Source organism: Sorex fumeus, unplaced genomic scaffold (assembly GCF_029834395.1).
Source record: "Sorex fumeus unplaced genomic scaffold, SorFum_2.1 ptg000200l, whole genome shotgun sequence".
Lineage (NCBI taxonomy): Eukaryota > Metazoa > Chordata > Mammalia > Eulipotyphla > Soricidae > Sorex > Sorex fumeus.
This window is the reverse complement of record NW_026606257.1, coordinates 498,694-521,258: the sequence shown is the minus strand read 5'-3', so window position 1 is coordinate 521,258 and position 22,565 is coordinate 498,694.

The following is a 22,565-nucleotide window of genomic DNA, read 5'->3' as shown; positions in this document are numbered from 1 at the left end:
TTCCATTCATTCACTGCGAGTCTGGAGTTTATCTGATTCTCCACTCCCGCCTGGTTAACATTACACCACTTGTGAATGTCCAAGTAAGCCAATGCTGGTTTTCAGAGGCCTGTTCATACTCGCAGCCGTGCTGTTTAATTGACAATTCACTCCACCCTGTTCAGCTCTTCATTGTCCCACCACACTACCAGCCTTCAGAAATCTTTGTTATCTCCACTACAGAATGTTCCATTCATTCACTGCGAATCTGGAATTCATCTGACTCTCAACTCCACGCAGGTTTTCATTACACCACTGTTGAATGTCCAAGTAACCCAATGCTGGTTTTCAGCGGCCTGTTCATATTCGCAGCCCTGCTGTTTACTTGGCTATCGATTCAAGCCTGGTCAGCTCTTCATTTTCCTGTCCACACAACACAGGCTTCAGAAATCATTGGAATCTCCTCTACAGAATGTTCCATTCATTCACTGCGAATGTGGAATTCAACTGACTCTCCACTCCATGCAGGTTTTCCTTACACCACTGATGAATGTCCAAGTAACCCAATGCTGGTTTTCAGCTGCATGTTCACACTCGCAGCCATGCTATACAATTGGCTTTCCACTAAATCCTGATTAGTTCTTGATTTTCCTTCCACACGACCCAGCCTTCAGAAATCGTTGGAATCTCCACTAGAGAATGTTCCATTCATTCACTGCGAATCTGGAATTCCTCTGAACCTCCACTCCCGGCAGGTTTTCGTTACACCACTGTTGAATGTCCAAGTAACCCAATGTTTTAAGTGTTTTCTTCACAAGCGCAGTGGTGCTGTTCAATTGGCTATCCACTCAACCCTGGCCAGCTCTACATTTTCCTGTCCACACCACAGAGACTGGAGAAATCATTGTTATCTCCACTACAGAATGTTCCATTCATTCACAGCGAATCTGGAATTCATCTGAATCTCCACTCCCGGCAGGTTTTCGTGACACCACTGGTAAATATCCAAGTAAGCCAATGCTGGTTTTAAGTGGCCTGCTCATACTCTCAGCCGTGCTGTTCAATTTGCTATCCACTCAACCCTCTTCAGCTCCATTTTCCTGTCCACATAACCCAAATTTCAGAAACAATTGGTATCTCCTCCACAGAATGTTCCATTCATTGACGGCAAATCTGAAATTCATCTAATTCTCAACTCCCGTCAGGTTTTCGTTACACCACTTGTGAATGTCCAATTAAGCCAAAGCTGGTTTTCAGTGGCCTGTTCTTACTACGAGACGTGCTGTTCATTTGGCTATCCATTCCACCCTGTTCAGCTCTACATTTTCGTGTCCACAAAACCCAGCCTTCAGAAATCATTGGAATCACCACTAGAGAATGTTCCATTCATTCACTGCGAATCTGGAATTCATCTGAATCTCCACTCCCGGCAGGTTTTCATTGCACCACTGCTGAATGTTCAAGTAACGCAATGATGGTTTTCAGCGGTCTATTCACACTCGAACCCGTGCTGTTCACGGTCTAGCGACTCAACACTGGTGAGTTCTTCTTTTTCCAGTTCAGACAATACAAACCTCAGAAACCATTGCAATCTACACTACAGAATGTTTCATTCATTCAGGCGAATCTTGAATTCATCTTGTTCTCCACTCCCAGCAGGTTTTCGTTTCACCACTGGTGAATGTCCAAGCAACCCAAGGCTGGTTTCAGCTGCGTGTTAACACTCGCAGCCGTGCTGTTCAATTGGCTATCCAGTGAACGCTGGTTAGCTCTTGATTTTCCTTCCACACACCGAGCCTTCAGAAATCATTCTTATCTCCACTTCAGAATGTTCCATTCGTTCCCTGCGAATCTGGAATTCCTCTGACTCTCCACACCAGGCAGATTTTCCTAACAACACTGGTGAATGACCAGGTAATCCAATGCTGGTTTTCAGCGGCTGTTCACACTCACAGCCTTGCTGTTCAATTGGCAATCCAGTCAAACCTAGTCAGCTCTTCATTTTCCTGTCCACACAACCCAGCGTTCAGAAATCATTGGAATCTCTACTACAGAAATTTCCATTCATTCACTGTGAATCTGGAAATACTCTGAATCTGCATTCCAGGAAGGCTTTCGTTACACCACTGATGAATGTCCAAGTAATGCAATGCTGCTTCTTAGTGGTCTGTTCACACTCGAAACCGTGCTGTTCATTGGCTATCCACTCAATATCGGTCAGCTCTTCAATATCCTGTCCAGACTATCCAGATTCCTAAATGTTGGCAATCACCACTAAAGAATGTTCCATTCAATCACGCGAATCTGGAATTCATCAGAGTCTCCACTCCTGGAAGGTTTTCGTGACACCACTGGTAAATGTCCAAGGAAGACAATGCTGGTTTTAAGCCGCCTGCTAACACACTCAGCCGTGCTGTTCAATTTGCTATCCACCCAACCCTATTCAGCTCTACATTTTCCTGTCCTCATAACCCAACCTTCAGAAATAATTGGTATCTCCTCCACAGAATGTTCCGTTCATTCACTGCGAATCTTAAATTCATCTGACTCTCAACTCCCGGCGGGTTATCGTTACACCACTTGTGAATGTCCAAGTAAGCCAATGCTGGTTTTCAGTGGCCTGTTCATACTAAGAGACGTGCTGTTCATTTGGCTATCCACTCCACCCTGTTCAGCTCTACATTTTCGTGTCCACAAAACCCAGCCTTCAGAAATCATTGGAATCACCACTAGAGAATGTTCCATTCATTCACTGCGAATCTGGAATTCCTCTGAACCTCCACTCCTGGCAGGTTTTCGTTACGCCACTGGTGAATGTCCAAGTAACTCAATACTGGTTTTCAGAGGCATGTTCAACTCGCAGAAGTGCTGTTCAATGGGCTATCCACTCAATATTGGTCAGCTCTTCATTTTCCTCTCCACACAAACCAGCCTTCAGAAATCATTGGGCTCTCCACTACAGACTGTTCCATTCATTCACTGCGATTCTGCAATTCATCTGACTCTCCGCTCCAGGCAGGTTTTCATTACAGCACTGGTGAATGACCAAGTAATCCAATGCTGGTTTTCAGCCGCCTTTTCACACTCGCAGTGTGCTGTTCAATTGTCTATCCACTCAAACCTGGTCAGCCTTTCATTTTCTTTTCCACAATATCAGACTTCAGAAATCATTGGAATCGCCAGTACAGAATGTTCCATTCATTCACTGCCAATCTGGAATTCATCTGAATCTGCACTCCAGGTAGGCTTTCATTACACCACTTATGAATGTCCAAGTAACACAATGCTGGTTTTCAGCGGTCTGTTCACACTCTAAGCCCTGCTTTTTACTGGGTATCCACACAACTGTGGTCAGCTCTTCATTTTCATGTCCAAACAATCCAGACTTGAGAAATCATTGCAATCTCCAGTACAGAATGTTCCATTCATTCACTGCGAATCTGGAATTCAACTGAATCTCCACTACCTGCAGATTTATCTTACACCACTTGTGAATGTCCAAGTAAAACAATGCTGGTTTTCAGAGGCCTGTTCATGTTCGCAGTCGTGCTGTTCAATTGGCTATCCACTCAACCTGTTTTGCTCCTCATTTTCCTGTGCACACAACCCAGCCTTCAGAAATCATTGTAATCTCCACTACAGGATGTTCCATTCATTCACTGGGAATCTGGAATTCATCTGAATCTGCACTCCACGCAGGCTTTCGTTACACCACTGCTGAAAGTCGAAGTAATGCAATACTGGTTTTCAGTGGTCTGTTCACATTCGAAGCCGAGGCTTTTTACAGGCTATCCACTCAACACTGGTCAGCTCTTCATTTTCGTGTCCCCACAATCCAGATTTCAGAAATCATTGCAATCTCCACTACAGAATGTTCCATTCATTCACTGCGAGTCTGGAGTTTATCTGATTCTCCACTCCCGCCTGGTTAACATTACACCACTTGTGAATGTCCAAGTAAGCCAATGCTGGTTTTCAGAGGCCTGTTCATACTCGCAGCCGTGCTGTTTAATTGACAATTCACTCCACCCTGTTCAGCTCTTCATTGTCCCACCACACTACCAGCCTTCAGAAATCTTTGTTATCTCCACTACAGAATGTTCCATTCATTCACTGCGAATCTGGAATTCATCTGACTCTCAACTCCACGCAGGTTTTCATTACACCACTGTTGAATGTCCAAGTAACCCAATGCTGGTTTTCAGCGGCCTGTTCATATTCGCAGCCCTGCTGTTTACTTGGCTATCGATTCAAGCCTGGTCAGCTCTTCATTTTCCTGTCCACACAACACAGGCTTCAGAAATCATTGGAATCTCCTCTACAGAATGTTCCATTCATTCACTGCGAATGTGGAATTCAACTGACTCTCCACTCCATGCAGGTTTTCCTTACACCACTGATGAATGTCCAAGTAACCCAATGCTGGTTTTCAGCTGCATGTTCACACTCGCAGCCATGCTATACAATTGGCTTTCCACTAAATCCTGATTAGTTCTTGATTTTCCTTCCACACGACCCAGCCTTCAGAAATCGTTGGAATCTCCACTAGAGAATGTTCCATTCATTCACTGCGAATCTGGAATTCCTCTGAACCTCCACTCCCGGCAGGTTTTCGTTACACCACTGTTGAATGTCCAAGTAACCCAATGTTTTAAGTGTTTTCTTCACAAGCGCAGTGGTGCTGTTCAATTAGCTATCCACTCAACCCTGGCCAGCTCTACATTTTCCTGTCCACACCACAGAGACTGGAGAAATCATTGTTATCTCCACTACAGAATGTTCCATTCATTCACAGCGAATCTGGAATTCATCTGAATCTCCACTCCCGGCAGGTTTTCGTGACACCACTGGTAAATATCCAAGTAAGCCAATGCTGGTTTTAAGTGGCCTGCTCATACTCTCAGCCGTGCTGTTCAATTTGCTATCCACTCAACCCTCTTTAGCTCCATTTTCCTGTCCACATAACCCAAACTTCAGAAACAATTGGTATCTCCTCCACAGAATGTTCCATTCATTGACGGCAAATCTGAAATTCATCTAATTCTCAACTCCCGTCAGGTTTTCGTTACACCACTTGTGAATGTCCAATTAAGCCAAAGCTGGTTTTCAGTGGCCTGTTCTTACTACGAGACGTGCTGTTCATTTGGCTATCCATTCCACCCTGTTCAGCTCTACATTTTCGTGTCCACAAAACCCAGCCTTCAGAAATCATTGGAATCACCACTAGAGAATGTTCCATTCATTCACTGCGAATCTGGAATTCATCTGAATCTCCACTCCCGGCAGGTTTTCATTGCACCACTGCTGAATGTTCAAGTAACGCAATGATGGTTTTCAGCGGTCTATTCACACTCGAACCCGTGCTGTTCACGGTCTAGCGACTCAACACTGGTGAGTTCTACTTTTTCCAGTTCAGACAATACAAACCTCAGAAACCATTGCAATCTACACTACAGAATGTTTCATTCATTCAGGCGAATCTTGAATTCATCTTGTTCTCCACTCCCAGCAGGTTTTCGTTTCACCACTGGTGAATGTCCAAGCAACCCAAGGCTGGTTTCAGCTGCGTGTTAACACTCGCAGCCGTGCTGTTCAATTGGCTATCCAGTGAACGCTGGTTAGCTCTTGATTTTCCTTCCACACACCGAGCCTTCAGAAATCATTCTTATCTCCACTTCAGAATGTTCCATTCGTTCCCTGCGAATCTGGAATTCCTCTGACTCTCCACACCAGGCAGATTTTCCTAACAACACTGGTGAATGACCAGGTAATCCAATGCTGGTTTTCAGCGGCTGTTCACACTCACAGCCTTGCTGTTCAATTGGCAATCCAGTCAAACCTAGTCAGCTCTTCATTTTCCTGTCCACACAACCCAGCGTTCAGAAATCATTGGAATCTCTACTACAGAAATTTCCATTCATTCACTGTGAATCTGGAAATACTCTGAATCTGCATTCCAGGAAGGCTTTCGTTACACCACTGATGAATGTCCAAGTAATGCAATGCTGCTTCTTAGTGGTCTGTTCACACTCGAAACCGTGCTGTTCATTGGCTATCCACTCAATATCGGTCAGCTCTTCAATATCCTGTCCAGACTATCCAGATTCCTAAATGTTGGCAATCACCACTACAGAATGTTCCATTCAATCACGCGAATCTGGAATTCATCAGAGTCTCCACTCCTGGAAGGTTTTCGTGACACCACTGGTAAATGTCCAAGGAAGACAATGCTGGTTTTAAGCCGCCTGCTAACACACTCAGCCGTGCTGTTCAATTTGCTATCCACCCAACCCTATTCAGCTCTACATTTTCCTGTCCTCATAACCCAACCTTCAGAAATAATTGGTATCTCCTCCACAGAATGTTCCGTTCATTCACTGCGAATCTTAAATTCATCTGACTCTCAACTCCCGGCGGGTTATCGTTACACCACTTGTGAATGTCCAAGTAAGCCAATGCTGGTTTTCAGTGGCCTGTTCATACTAAGAGACGTGCTGTTCATTTGGCTATCCACTCCACCCTGTTCAGCTCTACATTTTCATGTCCACAAAACCCAGCCTTCAGAAATCATTGGAATCACCACTAGAGAATGTTCCATTCATTCACTGCGAATCTGGAATTCATCTGAACCTCCACTCCTGGCAGGTTTTCGTTACGCCACTGGTGAATGTCCAAGTAACTCAATACTGGTTTTCAGAGGCATGTTCAACTCGCAGAAGTGCTGTTCAATGGGCTATCCACTCAATATTGGTCAGCTCTTCATTTTCCTCTCCACACAAACCAGCCTTCAGAAATCATTGGGCTCTCCACTACAGACTGTTCCATTCATTCACTGCGATTCTGCAATTCATCTGACTCTCCGCTCCAGGCAGGTTTTCATTACAGCACTGGTGAATGACCAAGTAATCCAATGCTGGTTTTCAGCCGCCTTTTCACACTCGCAGTGTGCTGTTCAATTGTCTATCCACTCAAACCTGGTCAGCCTTTCATTTTCTTTTCCACAATATCAGACTTCAGAAATCATTGGAATCGCCAGTACAGAATGTTCCATTCATTCACTGCCAATCTGGAATTCATCTGAATCTGCACTCCAGGTAGGCTTTCATTACACCACTTATGAATGTCCAAGTAACACAATGCTGGTTTTCAGCGGTCTGTTCACACTCTAAGCCCTGCTTTTTACTGGGTATCCACACAACTGTGGTCAGCTCTTCATTTTCATGTCCAAACAATCCAGACTTGAGAAATCATTGCAATCTCCAGTACAGAATGTTCCATTCATTCACTGCGAATCTGGAATTCAACTGAATCTCCACTACCTGCAGATTTATCTTACACCACTTGTGAATGTCCAAGTAAAACAATGCTGGTTTTCAGAGGCCTGTTCATGTTCGCAGTCGTGCTGTTCAATTGGCTATCCACTCAACCTGTTTTGCTCCTCATTTTCCTGTGCACACAACCCAGCCTTCAGAAATCATTGTAATCTCCACTACAGGATGTTCCATTCATTCACTGGGAATCTGGAATTCATCTGAATCTGCACTCCACGCAGGCTTTCGTTACACCACTGCTGAAAGTCGAAGTAATGCAATACTGGTTTTCAGTGGTCTGTTCACATTCGAAGCCGAGGCTTTTTACAGGCTATCCACTCAACACTGGTCAGCTCTTCATTTTCGTGTCCCCACAATCCAGATTTCAGAAATCATTGCAATCTCCACTACAGAATGTTCCATTCATTCACTGCGAGTCTGGAGTTTATCTGATTCTCCACTCCCGCCTGGTTAACATTACACCACTTGTGAATGTCCAAGTAAGCCAATGCTGGTTTTCAGAGGCCTGTTCATACTCGCAGCCGTGCTGTTTAATTGACAATTCACTCCACCCTGTTCAGCTCTTCATTGTCCCACCACACTACCAGCCTTCAGAAATCTTTGTTATCTCCACTACAGAATGTTCCATTCATTCACTGCGAATCTGGAATTCATCTGACTCTCAACTCCACGCAGGTTTTCATTACACCACTGTTGAATGTCCAAGTAACCCAATGCTGGTTTTCAGCGGCCTGTTCATATTCGCAGCCCTGCTGTTTACTTGGCTATCGATTCAAGCCTGGTCAGCTCTTCATTTTCCTGTCCACACAACACAGGCTTCAGAAATCATTGGAATCTCCTCTACAGAATGTTCCATTCATTCACTGCGAATGTGGAATTCAACTGACTCTCCACTCCATGCAGGTTTTCCTTACACCACTGATGAATGTCCAAGTAACCCAATGCTGGTTTTCAGCTGCATGTTCACACTCGCAGCCATGCTATACAATTGGCTTTCCACTAAATCCTGATTAGTTCTTGATTTTCCTTCCACACGACCCAGCCTTCAGAAATCGTTGGAATCTCCACTAGAGAATGTTCCATTCATTCACTGCGAATCTGGAATTCCTCTGAACCTCCACTCCCGGCAGGTTTTCGTTACACCACTGTTGAATGTCCAAGTAACCCAATGTTTTAAGTGTTTTCTTCACAAGCGCAGTGGTGCTGTTCAATTGGCTATCCACTCAACCCTGGCCAGCTCTACATTTTCCTGTCCACACCACAGAGACTGGAGAAATCATTGTTATCTCCACTACAGAATGTTCCATTCATTCACAGCGAATCTGGAATTCATCTGAATCTCCACTCCCGGCAGGTTTTCGTGACACCACTGGTAAATATCCAAGTAAGCCAATGCTGGTTTTAAGTGGCCTGCTCATACTCTCAGCCGTGCTGTTCAATTTGCTATCCACTCAACCCTCTTCAGCTCCATTTTCCTGTCCACATAACCCAAACTTCAGAAACAATTGGTATCTCCTCCACAGAATGTTCCATTCATTGACGGCAAATCTGAAATTCATCTAATTCTCAACTCCCGTCAGGTTTTCGTTACACCACTTGTGAATGTCCAATTAAGCCAAAGCTGGTTTTCAGTGGCCTGTTCTTACTACGAGACGTGCTGTTCATTTGGCTATCCATTCCACCCTGTTCAGCTCTACATTTTCGTGTCCACAAAACCCAGCCTTCAGAAATCATTGGAATCACCACTAGAGAATGTTCCATTCATTCACTGCGAATCTGGAATTCATCTGAATCTCCACTCCCGGCAGGTTTTCATTGCACCACTGCTGAATGTTCAAGTAACGCAATGATGGTTTTCAGCGGTCTATTCACACTCGAACCCGTGCTGTTCACGGTCTAGCGACTCAACACTGGTGAGTTCTTCTTTTTCCAGTTCAGACAATACAAACCTCAGAAACCATTGCAATCTACACTACAGAATGTTTCATTCATTCAGGCGAATCTTGAATTCATCTTGTTCTCCACTCCCAGCAGGTTTTCATTTCACCACTGGTGAATGTCCAAGCAACCCAAGGCTGGTTTCAGCTGCGTGTTAACACTCGCAGCCGTGCTGTTCAATTGGCTATCCAGTGAACGCTGGTTAGCTCTTGATTTTCCTTCCACACACCGAGCCTTCAGAAATCATTCTTATCTCCACTTCAGAATGTTCCATTCGTTCCCTGCGAATCTGGAATTCCTCTGACTCTCCACACCAGGCAGATTTTCCTAACAACACTGGTGAATGACCAGGTAATCCAATGCTGGTTTTCAGCGGCTGTTCACACTCACAGCCTTGCTGTTCAATTGGCAATCCAGTCAAACCTAGTCAGCTCTTCATTTTCCTGTCCACACAACCCAGCGTTCAGAAATCATTGGAATCTCTACTACAGAAATTTCCATTCATTCACTGTGAATCTGGAAATACTCTGAATCTGCATTCCAGGAAGGCTTTCGTTACACCACTGATGAATGTCCAAGTAATGCAATGCTGCTTCTTAGTGGTCTGTTCACACTCGAAACCGTGCTGTTCATTGGCTATCCACTCAATATCGGTCAGCTCTTCAATATCCTGTCCAGACTATCCAGATTCCTAAATGTTGGCAATCACCACTACAGAATGTTCCATTCAATCACGCGAATCTGGAATTCATCAGAGTCTCCACTCCTGGAAGGTTTTCGTGACACCACTGGTAAATGTCCAAGGAAGACAATGCTGGTTTTAAGCCGCCTGCTAACACACTCAGCCGTGCTGTTCAATTTGCTATCCACCCAACCCTATTCAGCTCTACATTTTCCTGTCCTCATAACCCAACCTTCAGAAATAATTGGTATCTCCTCCACAGAATGTTCCGTTCATTCACTGCGAATCTTAAATTCATCTGACTCTCAACTCCCGGCGGGTTATCGTTACACCACTTGTGAATGTCCAAGTAAGCCAATGCTGGTTTTCAGTGGCCTGTTCATACTAAGAGACGTGCTGTTCATTTGGCTATCCACTCCACCCTGTTCAGCTCTACATTTTCATGTCCACAAAACCCAGCCTTCAGAAATCATTGGAATCACCACTAGAGAATGTTCCATTCATTCACTGCGAATCTGGAATTCATCTGAACCTCCACTCCTGGCAGGTTTTCGTTACGCCACTGGTGAATGTCCAAGTAACTCAATACTGGTTTTCAGAGGCATGTTCAACTCGCAGAAGTGCTGTTCAATGGGCTATCCACTCAATATTGGTCAGCTCTTCATTTTCCTCTCCACACAAACCAGCCTTCAGAAATCATTGGGCTCTCCACTACAGACTGTTCCATTCATTCACTGCGATTCTGCAATTCATCTGACTCTCCGCTCCAGGCAGGTTTTCATTACAGCACTGGTGAATGACCAAGTAATCCAATGCTGGTTTTCAGCCGCCTTTTCACACTCGCAGTGTGCTGTTCAATTGTCTATCCACTCAAACCTGGTCAGCCTTTCATTTTCTTTTCCACAATATCAGACTTCAGAAATCATTGGAATCGCCAGTACAGAATGTTCCATTCATTCACTGCCAATCTGGAATTCATCTGAATCTGCACTCCAGGTAGGCTTTCATTACACCACTTATGAATGTCCAAGTAACACAATGCTGGTTTTCAGCGGTCTGTTCACACTCTAAGCCCTGCTTTTTACTGGGTATCCACACAACTGTGGTCAGCTCTTCATTTTCATGTCCAAACAATCCAGACTTGAGAAATCATTGCAATCTCCAGTACAGAATGTTCCATTCATTCACTGCGAATCTGGAATTCAACTGAATCTCCACTACCTGCAGATTTATCTTACACCACTTGTGAATGTCCAAGTAAAACAATGCTGGTTTTCAGAGGCCTGTTCATGTTCGCAGTCGTGCTGTTCAATTGGCTATCCACTCAACCTGTTTTGCTCCTCATTTTCCTGTGCACACAACCCAGCCTTCAGAAATCATTGTAATCTCCACTACAGGATGTTCCATTCATTCACTGGGAATCTGGAATTCATCTGAATCTGCACTCCACGCAGGCTTTCGTTACACCACTGCTGAAAGTCGAAGTAATGCAATACTGGTTTTCAGTGGTCTGTTCACATTCGAAGCCGAGGCTTTTTACAGGCTATCCACTCAACACTGGTCAGCTCTTCATTTTCGTGTCCCCACAATCCAGATTTCAGAAATCATTGCAATCTCCACTACAGAATGTTCCATTCATTCACTGCGAGTCTGGAGTTTATCTGATTCTCCACTCCCGCCTGGTTAACATTACACCACTTGTGAATGTCCAAGTAAGCCAATGCTGGTTTTCAGAGGCCTGTTCATACTCGCAGCCGTGCTGTTTAATTGACAATTCACTCCACCCTGTTCAGCTCTTCATTGTCCCACCACACTACCAGCCTTCAGAAATCTTTGTTATCTCCACTACAGAATGTTCCATTCATTCACTGCGAATCTGGAATTCATCTGACTCTCAACTCCACGCAGGTTTTCATTACACCACTGTTGAATGTCCAAGTAACCCAATGCTGGTTTTCAGCGGCCTGTTCATATTCGCAGCCCTGCTGTTTACTTGGCTATCGATTCAAGCCTGGTCAGCTCTTCATTTTCCTGTCCACACAACACAGGCTTCAGAAATCATTGGAATCTCCTCTACAGAATGTTCCATTCATTCACTGCGAATGTGGAATTCAACTGACTCTCCACTCCATGCAGGTTTTCCTTACACCACTGATGAATGTCCAAGTAACCCAATGCTGGTTTTCAGCTGCATGTTCACACTCGCAGCCATGCTATACAATTGGCTTTCCACTAAATCCTGATTAGTTCTTGATTTTCCTTCCACACGACCCAGCCTTCAGAAATCGTTGGAATCTCCACTAGAGAATGTTCCATTCATTCACTGCGAATCTGGAATTCCTCTGAACCTCCACTCCCGGCAGGTTTTCGTTACACCACTGTTGAATGTCCAAGTAACCCAATGTTTTAAGTGTTTTCTTCACAAGCGCAGTGGTGCTGTTCAATTGGCTATCCACTCAACCCTGGCCAGCTCTACATTTTCCTGTCCACACCACAGAGACTGGAGAAATCATTGTTATCTCCACTACAGAATGTTCCATTCATTCACAGCGAATCTGGAATTCATCTGAATCTCCACTCCCGGCAGGTTTTCGTGACACCACTGGTAAATATCCAAGTAAGCCAATGCTGGTTTTAAGTGGCCTGCTCATACTCTCAGCCGTGCTGTTCAATTTGCTATCCACTCAACCCTCTTCAGCTCCATTTTCCTGTCCACATAACCCAAACTTCAGAAACAATTGGTATCTCCTCCACAGAATGTTCCATTCATTGACGGCAAATCTGAAATTCATCTAATTCTCAACTCCCGTCAGGTTTTCGTTACACCACTTGTGAATGTCCAATTAAGCCAAAGCTGGTTTTCAGTGGCCTGTTCTTACTACGAGACGTGCTGTTCATTTGGCTATCCATTCCACCCTGTTCAGCTCTACATTTTCGTGTCCACAAAACCCAGCCTTCAGAAATCATTGGAATCACCACTAGAGAATGTTCCATTCATTCACTGCGAATCTGGAATTCATCTGAATCTCCACTCCCGGCAGGTTTTCATTGCACCACTGCTGAATGTTCAAGTAACGCAATGATGGTTTTCAGCGGTCTATTCACACTCGAACCCGTGCTGTTCACGGTCTAGCGACTCAACACTGGTGAGTTCTTCTTTTTCCAGTTCAGACAATACAAACCTCAGAAACCATTGCAATCTACACTACAGAATGTTTCATTCATTCAGGCGAATCTTGAATTCATCTTGTTCTCCACTCCCAGCAGGTTTTCGTTTCACCACTGGTGAATGTCCAAGCAACCCAAGGCTGGTTTCAGCTGCGTGTTAACACTCGCAGCCGTGCTGTTCAATTGGCTATCCAGTGAACGCTGGTTAGCTCTTGATTTTCCTTCCACACACCGAGCCTTCAGAAATCATTCTTATCTCCACTTCAGAATGTTCCATTCGTTCCCTGCGAATCTGGAATTCCTCTGACTCTCCACACCAGGCAGATTTTCCTAACAACACTGGTGAATGACCAGGTAATCCAATGCTGGTTTTCAGCGGCTGTTCACACTCACAGCCTTGCTGTTCAATTGGCAATCCAGTCAAACCTAGTCAGCTCTTCATTTTCCTGTCCACACAACCCAGCGTTCAGAAATCATTGGAATCTCTACTACAGAAATTTCCATTCATTCACTGTGAATCTGGAAATACTCTGAATCTGCATTCCAGGAAGGCTTTCGTTACACCACTGATGAATGTCCAAGTAATGCAATGCTGCTTCTTAGTGGTCTGTTCACACTCGAAACCGTGCTGTTCATTGGCTATCCACTCAATATCGGTCAGCTCTTCAATATCCTGTCCAGACTATCCAGATTCCTAAATGTTGGCAATCACCACTACAGAATGTTCCATTCAATCACGCGAATCTGGAATTCATCAGAGTCTCCACTCCTGGAAGGTTTTCGTGACACCACTGGTAAATGTCCAAGGAAGACAATGCTGGTTTTAAGCCGCCTGCTAACACACTCAGCCGTGCTGTTCAATTTGCTATCCACCCAACCCTATTCAGCTCTACATTTTCCTGTCCTCATAACCCAACCTTCAGAAATAATTGGTATCTCCTCCACAGAATGTTCCGTTCATTCACTGCGAATCTTAAATTCATCTGACTCTCAACTCCCGGCGGGTTATCGTTACACCACTTGTGAATGTCCAAGTAAGCCAATGCTGGTTTTCAGTGGCCTGTTCATACTAAGAGACGTGCTGTTCATTTGGCTATCCACTCCACCCTGTTCAGCTCTACATTTTCATGTCCACAAAACCCAGCCTTCAGAAATCATTGGAATCACCACTAGAGAATGTTCCATTCATTCACTGCGAATCTGGAATTCATCTGAACCTCCACTCCTGGCAGGTTTTCGTTATGCCACTGGTGAATGTCCAAGTAACTCAATACTGGTTTTCAGAGGCATGTTCAACTCGCAGAAGTGCTGTTCAATGGGCTATCCACTCAATATTGGTCAGCTCTTCATTTTCCTCTCCACACAAACCAGCCTTCAGAAATCATTGGGCTCTCCACTACAGACTGTTCCATTCATTCACTGCGATTCTGCAATTCATCTGACTCTCCGCTCCAGGCAGGTTTTCATTACAGCACTGGTGAATGACCAAGTAATCCAATGCTGGTTTTCAGCCGCCTTTTCACACTCGCAGTGTGCTGTTCAATTGTCTATCCACTCAAACCTGGTCAGCCTTTCATTTTCTTTTCCACAATATCAGACTTCAGAAATCATTGGAATCGCCAGTACAGAATGTTCCATTCATTCACTGCCAATCTGGAATTCATCTGAATCTGCACTCCAGGTAGGCTTTCATTACACCACTTATGAATGTCCAAGTAACACAATGCTGGTTTTCAGCGGTCTGTTCACACTCTAAGCCCTGCTTTTTACTGGGTATCCACACAACTGTGGTCAGCTCTTCATTTTCATGTCCAAACAATCCAGACTTGAGAAATCATTGCAATCTCCAGTACAGAATGTTCCATTCATTCACTGCGAATCTGGAATTCAACTGAATCTCCACTACCTGCAGATTTATCTTACACCACTTGTGAATGTCCAAGTAAAACAATGCTGGTTTTCAGAGGCCTGTTCATGTTCGCAGTCGTGCTGTTCAATTGGCTATCCACTCAACCTGTTTTGCTCCTCATTTTCCTGTGCACACAACCCAGCCTTCAGAAATCATTGTAATCTCCACTACAGGATGTTCCATTCATTCACTGGGAATCTGGAATTCATCTGAATCTGCACTCCACGCAGGCTTTCGTTACACCACTGCTGAAAGTCGAAGTAATGCAATACTGGTTTTCAGTGGTCTGTTCACATTCGAAGCCGAGGCTTTTTACAGGCTATCCACTCAACACTGGTCAGCTCTTCATTTTCGTGTCCCCACAATCCAGATTTCAGAAATCATTGCAATCTCCACTACAGAATGTTCCATTCATTCACTGCGAGTCTGGAGTTTATCTGATTCTCCACTCCCGCCTGGTTAACATTACACCACTTGTGAATGTCCAAGTAAGCCAATGCTGGTTTTCAGAGGCCTGTTCATACTCGCAGCCGTGCTGTTTAATTGACAATTCACTCCACCCTGTTCAGCTCTTCATTGTCCCACCACACTACCAGCCTTCAGAAATCTTTGTTATCTCCACTACAGAATGTTCCATTCATTCACTGCGAATCTGGAATTCATCTGACTCTCAACTCCACGCAGGTTTTCATTACACCACTGTTGAATGTCCAAGTAACCCAATGCTGGTTTTCAGCGGCCTGTTCATATTCGCAGCCCTGCTGTTTACTTGGCTATCGATTCAAGCCTGGTCAGCTCTTCATTTTCCTGTCCACACAACACAGGCTTCAGAAATCATTGGAATCTCCTCTACAGAATGTTCCATTCATTCACTGCGAATGTGGAATTCAACTGACTCTCCACTCCATGCAGGTTTTCCTTACACCACTGATGAATGTCCAAGTAACCCAATGCTGGTTTTCAGCTGCATGTTCACACTCGCAGCCATGCTATACAATTGGCTTTCCACTAAATCCTGATTAGTTCTTGATTTTCCTTCCACACGACCCAGCCTTCAGAAATCGTTGGAATCTCCACTAGAGAATGTTCCATTCATTCACTGCGAATCTGGAATTCCTCTGAACCTCCACTCCCGGCAGGTTTTCGTTACACCACTGTTGAATGTCCAAGTAACCCAATGTTTTAAGTGTTTTCTTCACAAGCGCAGTGGTGCTGTTCAATTGGCTATCCACTCAACCCTGGCCAGCTCTACATTTTCCTGTCCACACCACAGAGACTGGAGAAATCATTGTTATCTCCACTACAGAATGTTCCATTCATTCACAGCGAATCTGGAATTCATCTGAATCTCCACTCCCGGCAGGTTTTCGTGACACCACTGGTAAATATCCAAGTAAGCCAATGCTGGTTTTAAGTGGCCTGCTCATACTCTCAGCCGTGCTGTTCAATTTGCTATCCACTCAACCCTCTTCAGCTCCATTTTCCTGTCCACATAACCCAAACTTCAGAAACAATTGGTATCTCCTCCACAGAATGTTCCATTCATTGACGGCAAATCTGAAATTCATCTAATTCTCAACTCCCGTCAGGTTTTCGTTACACCACTTGTGAATGTCCAATTAAGCCAAAGCTGGTTTTCAGTGGCCTGTTCTTACTACGAGACGTGCTGTTCATTTGGCTATCCATTCCACCCTGTTCAGCTCTACATTTTCGTGTCCACAAAACCCAGCCTTCAGAAATCATTGGAATCACCACTAGAGAATGTTCCATTCATTCACTGCGAATCTGGAATTCATCTGAATCTCCACTCCCGGCAGGTTTTCATTGCACCACTGCTGAATGTTCAAGTAACGCAATGATGGTTTTCAGCGGTCTATTCACACTCGAACCCGTGCTGTTCACGGTCTAGCGACTCAACACTGGTGAGTTCTTCTTTTTCCAGTTCAGACAATACAAACCTCAGAAACCATTGCAATCTACACTACAGAATGTTTCATTCATTCAGGCGAATCTTGAATTCATCTTGTTCTCCACTCCCAGCAGGTTTTCGTTTCACCACTGGTGAATGTCCAAGCAACCCAAGGCTGGTTTCAGCTGCGTGTTAACACTCGCAGCCGTGCTGTTCAATTGGCTATCCAGTGAACGCTGGTTAGCTCTTGATTTTCCTTCCACACACCGAGCCTTCAGAAATCATTCTTATCTCCACTTCAGAATGTTCCATTCGTTCCCTGCGAATCTGGAATTCCTCTGACTCTCCACACCAGGCAGATTTTCCTAACAACACTGGTGAATGACCAGGTAATCCAATGCTGGTTTTCAGCGGCTGTTCACACTCACAGCCTTGCTGTTCAATTGGCAATCCAGTCAAACCTAGTCAGCTCTTCATTTTCCTGTCCACACAACCCAGCGTTCAGAAATCATTGGAATCTCTACTACAGAAATTTCCATTCATTCACTGTGAATCTGGAAATACTCTGAATCTGCATTCCAGGAAGGCTTTCGTTACACCACTGATGAATGTCCAAGTAATGCAATGCTGCTTCTTAGTGGTCTGTTCACACTCGAAACCGTGCTGTTCATTGGCTATCCACTCAATATCAGTCAGCTCTTCAATATCCTGTCCAGACTATCCAGATTCCTAAATGTTGGCAATCACCACTACAGAATGTTCCATTCAATCACGCGAATCTGGAATTCATCAGAGTCTCCACTCCTGGAAGGTTTTCGTGACACCACTGGTAAATGTCCAAGGAAGACAATGCTGGTTTTAAGCCGCCTGCTAACACACTCAGCCGTGCTGTTCAATTTGCTATCCACCCAACCCTATTCAGCTCTACATTTTCCTGTCCTCATAACCCAACCTTCAGAAATAATTGGTATCTCCTCCACAGAATGTTCCGTTCATTCACTGCGAATCTTAAATTCATCTGACTCTCAACTCCCGGCGGGTTATCGTTCCACCACTTGTGAATGTCCAAGTAAGCCAATGCTGGTTTTCAGTGGCCTGTTCATACTAAGAGACGTGCTGTTCATTTGGCTATCCACTCCACCCTGTTCAGCTCTACATTTTCATGTCCACAAAACCCAGCCTTCAGAAATCATTGGAATCACCACTAGAGAATGTTCCATTCATTCACTGCGAATCTGGAATTCATCTGAACCTCCACTCCTGGCAGGTTTTCGTTATGCCACTGGTGAATGTCCAAGTAACTCAATACTGGTTTTCAGAGGCATGTTCAACTCGCAGAAGTGCTGTTCAATGGGCTATCCACTCAATATTGGTCAGCTCTTCATTTTCCTCTCCACACAAACCAGCCTTCAGAAATCATTGGGCTCTCCACTACAGACTGTTCCATTCATTCACTGCGATTCTGCAATTCATCTGACTCTCCGCTCCAGGCAGGTTTTCATTACAGCACTGGTGAATGACCAAGTAATCCAATGCTGGTTTTCAGCCGCCTTTTCACACTCGCAGTGTGCTGTTCAATTGTCTATCCACTCAAACCTGGTCAGCCTTTCATTTTCTTTTCCACAATATCAGACTTCAGAAATCATTGGAATCGCCAGTACAGAATGTTCCATTCATTCACTGCCAATCTGGAATTCATCTGAATCTGCACTCCAGGTAGGCTTTCATTACACCACTTATGAATGTCCAAGTAACACAATGCTGGTTTTCAGCGGTCTGTTCACACTCTAAGCCCTGCTTTTTACTGGGTATCCACACAACTGTGGTCAGCTCTTCATTTTCATGTCCAAACAATCCAGACTTGAGAAATCATTGCAATCTCCAGTACAGAATGTTCCATTCATTCACTGCGAATCTGGAATTCAACTGAATCTCCACTACCTGCAGATTTATCTTACACCACTTGTGAATGTCCAAGTAAAACAATGCTGGTTTTCAGAGGCCTGTTCATGTTCGCAGTCGTGCTGTTCAATTGGCTATCCACTCAACCTGTTTTGCTCCTCATTTTCCTGTGCACACAACCCAGCCTTCAGAAATCATTGTAATCTCCACTACAGGATGTTCCATTCATTCACTGGGAATCTGGAATTCATCTGAATCTGCACTCCACGCAGGCTTTCGTTACACCACTGCTGAAAGTCGAAGTAATGCAATACTGGTTTTCAGTGGTCTGTTCACATTCGAAGCCGAGGCTTTTTACAGGCTATCCACTCAACACTGGTCAGCTCTTCATTTTCGTGTCCCCACAATCCAGATTTCAGAAATCATTGCAATCTCCACTACAGAATGTTCCATTCATTCACTGCGAGTCTGGAGTTTATCTGATTCTCCACTCCCGCCTGGTTAACATTACACCACTTGTGAATGTCCAAGTAAGCCAATGCTGGTTTTCAGAGGCCTGTTCATACTCGCAGCCGTGCTGTTTAATTGACAATTCACTCCACCCTGTTCAGCTCTTCATTGTCCCACCACACTACCAGCCTTCAGAAATCTTTGTTATCTCCACTACAGAATGTTCCATTCATTCACTGCGAATCTGGAATTCATCTGACTCTCAACTCCACGCAGGTTTTCATTACACCACTGTTGAATGTCCAAGTAACCCAATGCTGGTTTTCAGCGGCCTGTTCATATTCGCAGCCCTGCTGTTTACTTGGCTATCGATTCAAGCCTGGTCAGCTCTTCATTTTCCTGTCCACACAACACAGGCTTCAGAAATCATTGGAATCTCCTCTACAGAATGTTCCATTCATTCACTGCGAATGTGGAATTCAACTGACTCTCCACTCCATGCAGGTTTTCCTTACACCACTGATGAATGTCCAAGTAACCCAATGCTGGTTTTCAGCTGCATGTTCACACTCGCAGCCATGCTATACAATTGGCTTTCCACTAAATCCTGATTAGTTCTTGATTTTCCTTCCACACGACCCAGCCTTCAGAAATCGTTGGAATCTCCACTAGAGAATGTTCCATTCATTCACTGCGAATCTGGAATTCCTCTGAACCTCCACTCCCGGCAGGTTTTCGTTACACCACTGTTGAATGTCCAAGTAACCCAATGTTTTAAGTGTTTTCTTCACAAGCGCAGTGGTGCTGTTCAATTGGCTATCCACTCAACCCTGGCCAGCTCTACATTTTCCTGTCCACACCACAGAGACTGGAGAAATCATTGTTATCTCCACTACAGAATGTTCCATTCATTCACAGCGAATCTGGAATTCATCTGAATCTCCACTCCCGGCAGGTTTTCGTGACACCACTGGTAAATATCCAAGTAAGCCAATGCTGGTTTTAAGTGGCCTGCTCATACTCTCAGCCGTGCTGTTCAATTTGCTATCCACTCAACCCTCTTCAGCTCCATTTTCCTGTCCACATAACCCAAACTTCAGAAACAATTGGTATCTCCTCCACAGAATGTTCCATTCATTGACGGCAAATCTGAAATTCATCTAATTCTCAACTCCCGTCAGGTTTTCGTTACACCACTTGTGAATGTCCAATTAAGCCAAAGCTGGTTTTCAGTGGCCTGTTCTTACTACGAGACGTGCTGTTCATTTGGCTATCCATTCCACCCTGTTCAGCTCTACATTTTCGTGTCCACAAAACCCAGCCTTCAGAAATCATTGGAATCACCACTAGAGAATGTTCCATTCATTCACTGCGAATCTGGAATTCATCTGAATCTCCACTCCCGGCAGGTTTTCATTGCACCACTGCTGAATGTTCAAGTAACGCAATGATGGTTTTCAGCGGTCTATTCACACTCGAACCCGTGCTGTTCACGGTCTAGCGACTCAACACTGGTGAGTTCTTCTTTTTCCAGTTCAGACAATACAAACCTCAGAAACCATTGCAATCTACACTACAGAATGTTTCATTCATTCAGGCGAATCTTGAATTCATCTTGTTCTCCACTCCCAGCAGGTTTTCGTTTCACCACTGGTGAATGTCCAAGCAACCCAAGGCTGGTTTCAGCTGCGTGTTAACACTCGCAGCCGTGCTGTTCAATTGGCTATCCAGTGAACGCTGGTTAGCTCTTGATTTTCCTTCCACACACCGAGCCTTCAGAAATCATTCTTATCTCCACTTCAGAATGTTCCATTCGTTCCCTGCGAATCTGGAATTCCTCTGACTCTCCACACCAGGCAGATTTTCCTAACAACACTGGTGAATGACCAGGTAATCCAATGCTGGTTTTCAGCGGCTGTTCACACTCACAGCCTTGCTGTTCAATTGGCAATCCAGTCAAACCTAGTCAGCTCTTCATTTTCCTGTCCACACAACCCAGCGTTCAGAAATCATTGGAATCTCTACTACAGAAATTTCCATTCATTCACTGTGAATCTGGAAATACTCTGAATCTGCATTCCAGGAAGGCTTTCGTTACACCACTGATGAATGTCCAAGTAATGCAATGCTGCTTCTTAGTGGTCTGTTCACACTCGAAACCGTGCTGTTCATTGGCTATCCACTCAATATCGGTCAGCTCTTCAATATCCTGTCCAGACTATCCAGATTCCTAAATGTTGGCAATCACCACTACAGAATGTTCCATTCAATCACGCGAATCTGGAATTCATCAGAGTCTCCACTCCTGGAAGGTTTTCGTGACACCACTGGTAAATGTCCAAGGAAGACAATGCTGGTTTTAAGCCGCCTGCTAACACACTCAGCCGTGCTGTTCAATTTGCTATCCACCCAACCCTATTCAGCTCTACATTTTCCTGTCCTCATAACCCAACCTTCAGAAATAATTGGTATCTCCTCCACAGAATGTTCCGTTCATTCACTGCGAATCTTAAATTCATCTGACTCTCAACTCCCGGCGGGTTATCGTTACACCACTTGTGAATGTCCAAGTAAGCCAATGCTGGTTTTCAGTGGCCTGTTCATACTAAGAGACGTGCTGTTCATTTGGCTATCCACTCCACCCTGTTCAGCTCTACATTTTCATGTCCACAAAACCCAGCCTTCAGAAATCATTGGAATCACCACTAGAGAATGTTCCATTCATTCACTGCGAATCTGGAATTCATCTGAACCTCCACTCCTGGCAGGTTTTCGTTATGCCACTGGTGAATGTCCAAGTAACTCAATACTGGTTTTCAGAGGCATGTTCAACTCGCAGAAGTGCTGTTCAATGGGCTATCCACTCAATATTGGTCAGCTCTTCATTTTCCTCTCCACACAAACCAGCCTTCAGAAATCATTGGGCTCTCCACTACAGACTGTTCCATTCATTCACTGCGATTCTGCAATTCATCTGACTCTCCGCTCCAGGCAGGTTTTCATTACAGCACTGGTGAATGACCAAGTAATCCAATGCTGGTTTTCAGCCGCCTTTTCACACTCGCAGTGTGCTGTTCAATTGTCTATCCACTCAAACCTGGTCAGCCTTTCATTTTCTTTTCCACAATATCAGACTTCAGAAATCATTGGAATCGCCAGTACAGAATGTTCCATTCATTCACTGCCAATCTGGAATTCATCTGAATCTGCACTCCAGGTAGGCTTTCATTACACCACTTATGAATGTCCAAGTAACACAATGCTGGTTTTCAGCGGTCTGTTCACACTCTAAGCCCT